This window comes from Protomyctophum bolini (assembly GCF_963924005.1).
Source record: "Protomyctophum bolini genome assembly, chromosome: 10".
In the NCBI taxonomy this organism is placed as follows: domain Eukaryota; kingdom Metazoa; phylum Chordata; class Actinopteri; order Myctophiformes; family Myctophidae; genus Protomyctophum; species Protomyctophum bolini.
In genome coordinates, this window is record NC_137871.1 from 35,498,609 (window position 1) to 35,512,324 (window position 13,716).

The window sequence follows — 13,716 nt, forward strand, 5'->3', positions numbered from 1 at the left end:
GGTACTGTCAGGTCCCGAGGGGCCCAGAGGGCCACCACCACTCCCTGTGCGTTTTTATATGTTAAAGGCATCAGAGGGAGAGAGAGAGAGAGAGTGAGAGATGTTAAGGCCTTTACAGACGAACTGTCGTGTCAGACTAAAGCTGCGTTCACACGGGCATATTGTGTATGTAAAGATCACAGCATAATTTGTCGCTTTGTAGAATCTGTTGCTCACACGGTCGTTGACGTCACCAAGCGTGCGTCCGTAGTGACGTGTGTCATTGCAGCTACAGTTGTAGCTTTGTAGCTTTGCATCTGGAAGTTAAATCCAGCTCGGCTTCAGTTTGTAGCTTCGTAGCTTTTGCAGCAGCTACAGACGTCAGATCATGCATCTCTGCATCTTCATGTCGCTGGCTTCCATTGACAATGAATGCTAGACTGTATCTCTGCATCTTCATGTCGCTGGCTTCCATTGACAATGAATGCTAGACTGTATCTTTGCATCTGCCATGTGTGAACGGAAAGCAGCATAAAGTCCGGACTCCGGAGATCACATCGGGTGATGTCAGGTTTAAAAGTCACTCATACGCACGGCACTAATTACAGTAATTACGATCAGCTTGATGATAGTAGTTGGTAGTGTTCTGCACCTGCAAATGAGCACATAAATCTCCTTACCGTTACTGGTTGAATACATGAATGAATAACACACACGTTTAATATAATATTACCTCTTGCAAAAAGGCGTTAATGAATTATCTCTTTGAGTTGTTGAACACACCCCTGCAGTAGGCAGAGTGGTTATTATTTACAGTTACTCCTGTGATGATGCTGACCTCGACTTGGGACATACTGTAAACTGCAGGAGCAAATGGTGTCATGGTGGTCTGCTCTGCTGTGAGTTTTGAAGTACTGTAGCTGTACCTTTTTCTTTAACCCATTTAGGCCTGACATCGAAATTTATAAAATGTCTTCTAAATCAGTTTTCTGAAATACCTATGTTTCTATGTCAGTGGTGCTCAATATTTCATGTCCCCAAAAATTATTATTTGGCCATGGACCCCCATCTGGAAATATGTTTCCCCAAAGAAGCAAACATTTGAGTTAAAAACGTTCGCTCTGAAAGAGTATATTTTCAAAGATTTGTGCCACATTTTTACGATTTTTCAAAAATAGCAGACCTACAAGCTCGTAGCGCGGCACTGAGCTTGTAGATCTTCTATTTTTCAATAGCTAAAGCATAACTTAATGCTTAAAATACCAAAAGGGGTTCCCGCCCAGAATGAGTTAAATGCTTTTTGGTAGGTCACTTTTTGACCCATTCCAATTAAAAAGGATGTCTCATAAATGAGTGCGTGCCATAAAATTATTGCGTCTTGTGTAGTACTGTAGTACAGTACCTGCGAGTCTCTCTCTTCTCTCGCTCCCACTATCTTTTCTCTCTCTGTGTGTCCCCGCATCACCACTATCTTCTTGTGTGTGTGTGTGGTGTCCAATCTTTGTTTTATACCGTTTGCACTTATCTGTTTTTAGGGGCAAATGCAAGTCAGTGAAGTTCTTCCCAACGAGTCTCGCTGCCAAAATAATCGACATGCTGCATCTGCAGGTCGGGCCCTGCTAATGGGTCTCGGGGACAGAACCGGACCGTACGACAGATATTAGTTACGGTCGGTGCAAGAGGGGTGCAAGGCCCGGAAATGTAATAAATACATTTGAGGAATGGGACAAGCTTTTGTGCCGATAGTGGTTGCTTAATGCTAATAGACCAAAGAGATAACGCCAGGCTCACATTACATACATAATTTATTTAATTGGCTTTTGGTGTTGTTCACTCCCTATTTATTTATAAGCAAAAAATGGGGGAACGTTGTTGGATCAAATCGGATGGAAAAAGTCATCGTAGGATAAAGCAAACCGCACAATGCCGTGACTCAACCAGTGAGTTATGAGTTATTACTCGCATGTAAAAACGATTTCTTTGCCAGATCCTTCCATGTGGTTTCTCTGCTTCTCTGGGATTCACCTCTCATCCCCTGGTTTTACCATCACAATGCTATGAATTGTGGGCCCTCGCCTCGAGCAAAGTCTGCAGCAAAGTAGTATTGTGGAAACTGTGCATTAAGGGCTCAAAGAGTCTGCGAGACGAGCGGCCCTGAATGCTTGTGGTCTCGGCTCTGGAACAAACATCAAAGTCTGCGAGAGAGAGCGGACATGGAGAGGCTAAGCGGACCCTTCTTCTTCTCCTTGTTTACTTCACTCCACCGTTACCCAAACATAATAATGGCCACGGCCGCAGATCCGTTGACTACAGTTGTTTATTCACGCATTAGGGAATAAATAAATAAAAGTAATCTCTGGAGATCTTTCATGAATAAATATTATATAAAACGAATTGCAGGAACCTTTTTGAAAAAAATACTGCTCTAGTACACAAGCCTCAAGGGGGTTTGTTTTCAATAGTTTTGAAATGAGACTATATGATAATATAAACCCTGGTTTACTTTACTTTTTATATATATTTTTGGGGGCTTTTTGCCTTTATTGTTTGATGACAGTAGTTTGACAGGAAGGGGGAGAGAGATGGGGAGGAGGAGGGGGGGGGGGGGACACGCAGCAAAGGTCGTCGGGACTCGAACCCGCGACAGGCGCGACACGCTGTCAGGCTGGATTATCGGCCTATAGGTGCCTGGACCGCGCGGTCGGCCCAGGCCAACGTCGGTTTACTTTACGATCTCCCAACTGCAAACTTAACCGAGCATGGACTTCCGTCACATTAAATAACACAACCATCCAAATATGCATCATAATTCCCTGCCTGCCCACCATGCAGCTGCTCTGTATGTCTGTCTGTCTGCTGTTTTTCTTTATCGCTCCCTGAGACTTGGTTTTAAACCCAGGTGACAGATGGCTCTATACTGTGTGTCTACCTCAGTCAGCCAAGAAGATCCTCTGGTCACATGGGGGCATGGTGACGTAGTAGTTATTTGTTAGAATAACATCACCTGCTCTCCAGTTACAATCCTGGATCCTAAATCTTTGGAATTGCTGTGTTTGGCGTGGTAAATGGCACAGCTTCATCTGTAGGCCTACTCTACTATATAACAATCCAAAGCCTTCCTTGATCAATTCTCTTACCTAACCTACCCCTATCGCTTATTATGTCGAGGTATGACAGGGCATTAACCCATTTTGACCTGAGATCAGATTCTACAAATGTCTGTTTGAAAATGTCAGTCGTTCTCAAAAATAGCAGACCTACAATAGATCTGATATTTTTCAATAGCTAAAGCATAACATAATGCTAACAGCAAAAGGGGTTCCCGCCCAACATGGGTTAATACTTTGGTCTGTCCCTCCCAAGATCTATAGCTTGTGAGTGAATTATTATACCTCATTGATTTATTCTCCAATTTGGAGAGGCATCAAAGATCACACTATGGAGTAAGGGTGGAGCTTTATCACTTATTATTGACACCTTATTGATCAGGCTTTATCGAGTCGGGTTCTCATATCGAGCCCACTATTGAGCATTTTCTATTATGTTGTGGAAAGACACGAGATGACAATACATTCTGAACAGAACCAGTATCTTTTTACTAGGGCCTTCATTAAGTACTGTACCTTTCTAACAGACGGAATTAAGGCAATTGGCCTTTTCACTTTTGATAAGTGATATTGAAGTAACTGTTAACTGGTTAATGTGTGTACCGTCACTTCAAAAGTGTAATTTTGTTGACCCTGACCCAATGTACTTTTAGACTGACATGTTTGTGCCAGCATGGGTGATTAGATTTATTCCTTTATCGCCTCTTGTCTGGGGCTGCTATGCTCCATGCTAGCTATATAGTTTTATCTTCATGCCTCTCTCGGTGATTTCTGTTTCGGATCACAAACTCATTTGATTCAAAGCAGAATTGTTTTATCTCGGCTCCTTTCTGTTAGCCTGACACTCAGTCTGAATTTCCATTTCGTTTATTTAGATCATATCTTATTTTTTTAACCCATTTTAGGCGGGAACCCCTTTTGGTGTTAGCATTGTTATGCTTTAGCTATTGAAAAATAGCAGATCCACAAGCTCATAGCACGCCACCGAGTGGCGCGCTACAAGCTTGTAGATCTGCTATTTTTTTAAATAGCTTTTTCAGAAAACTGTCAGGATGTAGAAGACCTTTTTAGAATCTGTCAGGTCAAAGTGGGTTAATGGGCCTGGCTAGTGAATTCAGGGCTGGAGCCAGGATGCATCCTCGACTCTACTGAATAACTACACACCTGTGGCCCACTGGCCTGCGTTAGTGATTCCACTCTTCCATTGTCAAATACTGACAAACATTAGAGCACATCATGAATGGAAGAATGTCAACCTTCAGGTTTCATAACACTAAAAGACCTATTAATAAATTCTCTGACGTTCTATCCTTCGACTCACGGCGGGGCTCCACCGGGCGCGTTGCGTCTCCGTCGCGTGCGTCAAAAAACTAACCGGGGCAATTTTAATGCAGTCACGCAACGCAACGCAACGCGGGCAGTGGAGCCACCCTTCATTGATTAAAAAAGGGAACATTCCCTGACTGTGACGCGCCCGGTGGAGCCCCGGTGTTACACTTTGTATCATGAACTACATCAACATTGTTTAGTGTGTGTTGGATCGGATATGGATATAGCGAGTCAGCGACGCAGAGAGAGGTTTGGATTGTTGAACACAAGATAATTCACACTTGTAGAATACTTGGAGAAAGCGTGGGACAAATAGTTTATTTAATTTTGAATGAGATTTTGTTTTATTTATGTTTTTGGTGTCTTTAAGGGACTCTTTTATGATGAGACATATCATTCATTCATTCATTCATTCATTTAAGAATCCTGTTCTTCAACATACATTTGGGAATAATTCCCCTCCCAGATCTGGCCTGCTGGCTTGTTCACAAAAAAAGTTTAAACCAAAACAAGAATAAGGTCAATAAAATTAGAATGAGCACTCGGGTTCCTTCTGTTTCTTCCCAAAGAGTAGCTACGGACCATTTTTCAGCCCATCCCCCTTTCTCTGGAGAAAGGGGGATGCCATCACAGGCATGACGCCAACTAGGCTACCAGCTGCCTGGACATTGTTTCGACCCCGCGACTAAAGGAGGGTTTTGTGAATGCCGTTCCCAGCATGTTCTGCGGGCGATATCACAACAAGCAGTGGTAGAAAGTAGCTAAGTACATTTACTTGAGTACAATTTTGAGGTATTTGTACTTGAGTATTTCCAATACTTTTACTCATACTCCACTACAACTCGGATCCAAATATTGTACTTTTACTCAACTATAATTAGTTACTTTGATACAATTTGATGACAATAATGTTGTACTTTTACTCGAGTACACTTTAAATTCCAGACTTGTGCTTGAAACAGAGTATTTCTATATTGCAGTATTGATACTTTTACTTAAGTAAAAATTGTGAGTACTTTTTCCACCTACTTCAGACGTGCAGTGTTTTATTTTTTTTATATTATGTTTTTAGTGGCTTTTTTCCTTCATTGATAGATTCACAGTATAAGTCGACAGGAAACGGGGAGAGAGATGGGGTGGGGGGGTGGGGGAGAGACAAAGTTTGTCGGGACTCGAACACGCGGCCCGCCTAGGCGCCTGGACCGTTAGGCCGGCCCCGGCCAGACATGCAGGATTTCAACCCCTTCTTCTTAACCCATAACTCTGAGTGTTCAAATCTGTGCACTTTTTGACCGGCAACAGAACAGAGATCATGTAATGTTTGGTCATCCACCATTGCCAACTCGCCAAGGCCCTAAAATTCTATCTTCTTCTTTCATGTAAGAACTATTAAATGCCCACCTAGCTTTGAGATGGATTGCCTCCTTTAGCAAGGGTGATGTTCTCGGCTTCTCTGTAATCTCTCCCTGCTCATCATTTTGATGTCGTCTTTCTTCCCCCACTATTATTAACTCGCGTTGTGTTGTGCTGTATTGTTTTCCTTTCCTTTTTCTTGTCTGTCTGTTTCTTTGCTTTTCCTTGTACCTCTCTGTGTGTCTGCCACTGTCGTTTAGCATGCCTTCCGACTCCACGTGTGCAACTATTACACGCTGTGTGTTTCTGTCTCCGACATGAATGAGACGGTTTGTGTCTGTCAGTCTGCCTACCTTCAGGCTGCTCTTCACCGGCTAGACCTCCCATCATCCTCCCGCTCTGAATATGAAATATTCATGTGTCCTTTTCTTTCTGCTTTCTGTGCTCTTTTCTTGTTGCATTTATTTATTTTATTTTGCCGGTGCAGGTATAAAAGGGAGGCAGGATTTGCCTGAAGAGCTGCCGCTTCGTTAGGTGGATGTGCAGAGATTTTCGATGTATTTACTTCTTATTCCACTTGGTTGCTTAATGCTGATGTCTGTCTAACCACCTCCATTATAGTGTAATGCAGTGGTTTTCAACTCTTTTCATATCAAGGTCCATTATTTACATTCATTAAATGGTTATGGCAAAACGTAACTTAAAATAAATAATCACTATTATGGGTCCATAAAACATTTATTCAGCTCTTTTGAATGCATTAATTGCATACACTATTCGGTGATGTATTTTCTGCCTATTCGGGCCGAAGCCGAATAGGCCGAAAATGCCATTTTCTGACGAATATTGTCTGCGGCCGAATATTCGGTGCATCACTAGTCTGAACTAGGCTTAACATCTGGCTTCTTGCCTTTAATGGGAAAGTGGATCGCCATTCATTCATTCATTCAAGGGCAAAGATATTCTGCAGTAGGCAAGGTTATATTTATTGGCTCCGGCTCCAGTTGGCAGTGATGAAATGAAAGCATGACATGCTGTTAGATGTGTACATTTTCTGCCCTTTTCCAGCGCAATTCTATGAGAGAAACTTCTCCTGAATTGAGTGGGAGAGGAAATTATCATTCATCTCAGTGGATGTGACTCTCATTTGCTCCTAAAAATACACGTGCATGAACCGGGAAAATGATTTACGTGACACACTAGAAAAGACAAATGTACTGTGTGTGCGTGCGTGTGTGTGTGTGTGTGTGTGTGTGTGTGTGTGTGTGTGTGTCTCCTAACTCCATTCTTTTTTTTTTTCTGTGTGTTTGTTAAAAAGATATTGAACCAATGAAAAGTATTGAAAATCGCTTCGGACAAAGCCTATTAACTACAAACTCAAACTGTCTGCTAAAGCAGCTAACTCCACCCCCCCCCCCCCCCCTCTCATGCAAGTAATTGACAATTTATAAAGTCGCAACACCAACTTTGAGGCAGTATTGCATTATTTAAATATATATATATATATATACAGCAGAGGGATCTACACAATATACGCTCAATTTGGTGGAGAAAAAAAGTGTGTGTGTGTGTGTGTGTGTGTGTGTGTGTGTGTGTGTGTGTGTGTGTGTATTAGGATCGTTTAACTGAATGATTATTGCCTCAAACTGAAATCCTTTGGGCTCTCCTGTGTTCACACTCCTGTCGTTCCCGCCTGTTTATCTCTCTCCTCCTCCTCTCCTGTAGTTTATCTCTCCTCCTCCTCCTCCTCCTCTCCTGTAGTTTATCTCTCCTCCTCCTCCTCCTCCTCCTCTCCTGTAGAGTTGGCGTCCGTTATTTGTCACAGAGTGTGAAGGTTAACGTCGGGGGGGCGGTCATCACCGCTGAGAGTTGGCCAATACATGCGATAGCACGTGCACGACGTGCCCCACTTCTGTTTGCTCTGCCATACCCGTTTAATCTGTTTTCAGGCCCTGTCAGCAGTGTCATCACAGAGCCGTGCTATAGGCCTGCGCTCCCTGTAGACCTTGGCTCGTCTAGATAACGACATGGGGGCTCGTTATTGTCATTAATCATTAACAAAATTACTTTGAAATCACCCTTTTTTCCAACGATAATAATAATAATAATCTTTATTGTCCCCGAAGGGATATTTGTCTTCAGTCCGTTCAAATACAAAAAAAAAGAAAAAAATGTCAACAAGGCAACACAGAAAACCATCTTATCGACTTTGTCTAGTTTGTTAAAGGCCTCAATGGCTGACGGAACAAAACTTCCATAGAACCTTGAAGTGGGATTTGTTTTTTGTTTTAGTGGAAGTAGCGATAACGGGGATGATGGTCGGTGTCACTTGTTATCCAAAGTGCTAAGCGTGTGATGGCCTTATTGGTGGTTCATATCAGAAAGTGTGGGTGTGGGGAAGTCAGTCAGATAGTGTAGTAATTGGGTAGTACATGTTTTTGTTCTGTATAGATCACGGTTTCCCAAACAGTGTTTCATTCACGGACAGTCCCCTTACTTCTTGTTACCTACATTTGTTTTTTAATTATTATTATTATTATTTCAAAACCTTTTCAAAAAACATTCCCCAAAAAAAAGCAAAACCTTTCATGAATGAATAACAAATGTTTAAAATAGCCGATCTCTACCATCTCTCACAACGCGGCTGCAAAGTGATGCGTTGTTGTGAGCTTGTAGATCGACTATTTTCACTAGTTTGGGTCCCCGGGGGCGAATATCTGTATCGAAGTTTGGGAACCACTGGTTTAGAATCTATAGATCACAAGAGACACACCTCTGACATGAAACGTGTCCATGGTTCTGCTTTGCTGTAGTCTGCATGGACTCCCAGCTCCTCTCAGACCAGACGAGGAGGTATGGGGAGAGGGCATGGACTCCCAGCTCCTCTCAGACCAGACGAGGAGGTATGGGGAGAGGGCATGGACTCCCAGCTCCTCTCAGACCAGACGAGGAGGTATGAGGAGAGGGCATGGACTCCTAGCTCCTCTCAGACCAGACGAGGAGGTATGGGGAGAGGGCATGGACTCCCAGCTCCTCTCAGACCAGACGAGGAGGTATGAGGAGAGGGCATGGACTCCTAGCTCCTCTCAGACCAGACGAGGAGGTATGGGGAGAGGGCATGGACTCCCAGCTCCTCTCAGACCAGACGAGGAGGTATGGGGAGAGGGCATGGACTCCCAGCTCCTCTCAGACCAGACGAGGAGGTATGAGGAGAGGGCATGGACTCCTAGCTCCTCTCAGACCAGACGAGGAGGTATGGGGAGAGGGCATGGACTCCCAGCTCCTCTCAGACCAGACGAGGAGGTATGGGGAGAGGGCAGGAGGCTTCTTGTCTGCTCTGCTGCAATACTGCCTTAGAACCCTCTGGTCCTACGAAGAGGACATTTAGAGGCAGCTCAGAGAAAAAGCTTGGTCTCTTTAAGTTGTACTTGCAGCAAGAGAGATTTTCTCTCTGTGGTATGTTGCTTGGAATGTTGTAATGGAACTATACTGCAGCTAGACTGTCCAAAATCAATAAGTCATTAAATCATACTGTGTCGGATGGCTAATAACGGCCCATGGGACGTACAAACGTCTGGGGTGGCGTACCGAGAGGGTACCGACTGCTTGATGTGCCTATAGTCATTAAATAAATCTTATTTTATATAGTCCTCCCAATGATCACTTTCAATACATTTTAACCCATTTTGGGCGGGAACCCCATTTGGTGTTTTAGCTATTGAAAAATAGCAGATCTACAAGCTCATAGCGTGCCACCGAGTGGCGCGCTACGAGCTTGTAGGTCTGCTATTTTTGAAAAATCGTGAAAATGTGCCTCAAATTTGGAACATATTTTTTCAGAACAAACGTTTTTAACTCAAATCTTTGCTTCTGGGGTAGGTCCCTGGAACAACATAATATTTTCAGATGGGGGTCGGAGGCCTTGACATGAAATATTGAGTGATATAGGCCTAGAAACATAGGTATTTCAGAAAACTGTCAGGATGTAGAAGAATTTTTTTAGAATCTGATCTCGGGTCAGAATGGGTTAATGTGCCCTTGATGGGTGTGGATGGATCAAGCGGTCTTCTGTGTAATGTTTAGTGTAATAATATGGTATCCAGGGTGTTATCCTGTATCTCTCTGAACAACAGATAAGACTCTGCCAGCGCCACGGCTCCAAAAAATTATGTGTTCCCGCCGTGTTGTTGTGACTGCCTCGGGGGGATGTTAACGATACCGTTCCTATCCCTACTGTACTAGCGGGCTTGTTGTCGGGAGGCCCTTTTTGTTTTACTGGGCATTTTTTAAGATTCACATCCAGATTCTCGCATTACGTCCAGTGTTATTATTATTATCTTCTTGTTGTCATTATTAAGTTGTTTGCTGCTTGTTGTACCCGACTGTGTGACTGAGTGAGGAACAAAAGCCTCTTGAATCTTGATGTTCCTGCCATCGAAAACGGTGGTTTTCATTTAAACTCTCTTCATATCGAGGCCCATTATTTGTTCTTCTACATTCTGAATGTAGAATGTAGAAACCAAATGGCCCCTTACGGGTCCATTTGGTTTCATTTTACACCCTCAAGAGTTCAAGATCTACGTATAATATAAAGGGTCCATTGGGACTCTCCGTCATTTATCTGGGGACCACCTGGAACTCCTGGCGGTCCCTGGACCACTACCGCTTTAACTGATCTAAAAGAACACGCTAGGTAGCTTATGTTTACATGAAGGCCCACCCGGACAGACACGGACAATGCTTTGGTGATTTTGGACAATGCTTCAATGGGTAATTGCTACTAAGGCATGTCTGTTCATAATTAATTTGTTGTTGCCATTAATTACCGTGTCACACAAAGTGTCGGCAAGAGGCGATTATTATAGCGTGGCTCAAGTGCTTAATTAACGCCGAAACACTCGGCTTCCTCCGCAGAGCTGCAGCCGCATATCTTTTGCTGTAAATGAAAAGGAAACGGTCTGAATCTGCAGGGAGACTTGGCTCATTTAGACTCATTTGATGCATCTGTGTCACCTTTAGCTTTTAACCACTTTAACCAGATCTACAAGCTTGTGGCACGGCACAGAGTGCCGGTACAATCTTGTAGATCTGCGATTTTTGATGTTGCGCAAATCTTTGTGTACATATATTCTTTTTAACTAAAATTTTGGCTTCTGGGGGGGGAACTAAATAGATTGTGTCCAAATACAGATAATTGTGGGGGTCGTTGACGTGAAAAAGTCTGAGCACCACTTGTATAAAAACAACAGGTTTTCTATATGATATGAGGACTTTTAAGAAGACATTTGTAGAATCAGAGAATCCTCGTGTCTAAATGGGTGAAACGCTGCGGGGAGAAGGAAGGAGTCTCTGGTTCTTATCAGACTGTCCTCCTTGTGCTGTCTGTCAGGAGACACTGGGGATGTGGGCGGATGTCTAAAGAACTGGAAGGGTTCCCGGTTCAATCCCTGGGTTCCTCCTCCTCGCTTCGTGTTCACAGTGTTACTCGAAGCAAGATGTTAACCCCCTGAGCCACTCCTGACGAGGAGCAGGTTGGCACCTTGCATGGGTTGCTTCTGCCGTCTGTGTGTGTGTGTGTGTGTGTGTGTGTGTGTGTGTGTGTGTGTGTGTGTGTGTGTGTGAATGTAGCGCACATTGTAAAGCGCTTTGGATAAAGGCGCTATAGAAATCCAGACCATTTGACACTGGTGTGTGTGTGCTGTGAATGATGTCTTGGTAAATGGGTCATCATCACAGAGGAAGGGGAAGTGCTGCTAGTGTTGCTCAGACACACGGTCACCATTTTGTCCACCACTTTTCCTCTGTCATTGTCATTGTTCATGCATCAGACTCAGACGATGCTGGTGGGTCCTCTCTCTGAACTGTTCTTCTTGTCCACTTGACATTTCCAACTGATTGACAGCTACATGTGACAGGTGACAGTTTCATCCATGTAAAATGAGTTGTGGGGTATTGATGTATATCAATCGGATACCGCCGGAGAACTCACCGGTTTGCCAACTCGCCGCAGGGAAAAGTCTTCATCGATGTCTTCATCGTTATGCTAACATGCTGTCTTCATCAGTGTAGTATGTCAAACCTACAGATGTTCATTTCCAAAGTGATCACATTATTTTGTGCAATTAAATGGTCAGCTAGAGCCTAGAAGTTGAGTATGTGAATAAAATACCAATGATTGTAGGCCTACCAATTCAGGATATTGTTTACTAATTAATTATATTGTTTCGGTACTTTAGTGTTTAAACTTTAGCATTCCTACTTCATCTAGTGTAAACTCTAAACAACTATTCATATAATCCATAACCGTCAAATGCAATTTAAATGAAGGTGAGGTGAAACTGCGGCGAGTCGGAAAACTGGCGGGTTCTCTGGATACCTATCAACCCCCCCCCACACACACACACACACCCATGTAGCACGTGTGTCCCTGTCTGTCGACCCCTACTGATTGGTCTTGGGGGAGGGTGTATACAAACCCAAACTCTGGGTCGGGAGTCGGGACCCATTTGTGGGTCGCAGACATTTTTATGGGTCCCTTTTTATTTATTTATTTTTCATTATTATTATTTCAAAACTGTTTAAAAAAGAAACCGTTATTTTCACTATAGTTTGGGTCCTATGGGCAAACATCTAATCTCTCTTTTGGGTCAGAGGCTAAATAGTTTGGGAACCACTGTGTGTGGACAGCCATGTGTCCCCTCCTCTGAACCACTGTGTGTGGACAGCCATGTGTCCCCTCCTCTGAACCACTGTGTGTAGACAGCCATGTGTCCCCTCCTCTGAACCACTGTGTAGACAGCCATGTGTCCCCTCCTCTGAACCAGTGGTGTGGACAGCCATGTGTCCCCTCCTCTGAACCACTGTGTGTAGACAGCCATGTGTCCCCTCCTCTGAACCACTGTGTGTAGACAGCCATGTGTCCCCTCCTCTGAACCAGTGGTGTGGACAGCCATGTGTCCCCTCCTCTGAACCAGTGGTGTGGACAGCCATGTGTCCCCTCCTCTGAACCACTGTGTGTGGACAGCCATGTGTCCCCTCCTCTGAACCACTGTGTGTAGACAGCCATGTGTCCCCTCCTCTGAACCAGTGGTGTGGACAGCCATGTGTCCCCTCCTCTGAACCAGTGGTGTAGACAGCCATGTGTCCCCTCCTCAGATAACACGTGAACAACATGCTGGCAGCTGCTTCTTTTCACCCTGGACAGTGTTTCACTGAGAGGATGTAACACAAGCAGAGGGACTCGACTATGGAACCCGCTTCCACTTACTCTCTGCTTAGCCCGTTCTGACCTGAGATCAGATTCTAAAAATGTCTTGTTCTACATCCTGACAGTTTTCTGAAAATCCTCATTCCACTTGGATGCATGCTGAAAATAGCTGATCTACAAGCTCGGACACGTGGATGTGTATAAACTGAACAGAAAAAGGCAGTGGAGTTTTCAAATATTATTTTGGTCAGTCAGTCATGCACATAATTTATCTCCACATACTGTATGTGCATACTGTATGCCTACAACTAGTACAGATTCTAGAAAGCGTAATCCTGCCACGAACATACCCAGTGATTTTACCCACAGTATTGTTACTATAACTCAAGTGCAGGCATCCAACAACGTACCTCACATGTGGGAATCTTGGATTTCGCACTTCGCAGAATACTTAAAGAAAGCATAAACGGACAAAGAAAACATATATGTGATGTACTGTATATTCACTTCTGTTTTGGGGTAGTGAAAGTGTTTTTGTAGTAGTTTCTGTGTTCAGGAAGTGAAAGTGATTTTTTTTGTCTTATAATCCCTTACGGGACGGGTCTTTTATGTCAAGACAGAAAATAAAAATGCATTCATACATACATTCATTCATTCATTCACGGGCCACCTGGTCTGGTGGAGAGATATGCATTCCTCTGTGTGCCCCCTTTCTCCTTTTTGTTGTTGTATGTTTGGCTT

At 43.7% G+C, this 13,716-nt stretch overlaps 1 protein-coding gene across 3 annotated transcripts in view; it reads left to right on the plus strand.

Annotated features, from left to right (window-relative positions):
* ndst1b (N-deacetylase/N-sulfotransferase (heparan glucosaminyl) 1b) overlaps positions 1-13,716 on the plus strand; it is an 81,896-nt gene that overhangs the window by 40,627 nt on the left and 27,553 nt on the right. The window lies entirely within an intron of this gene.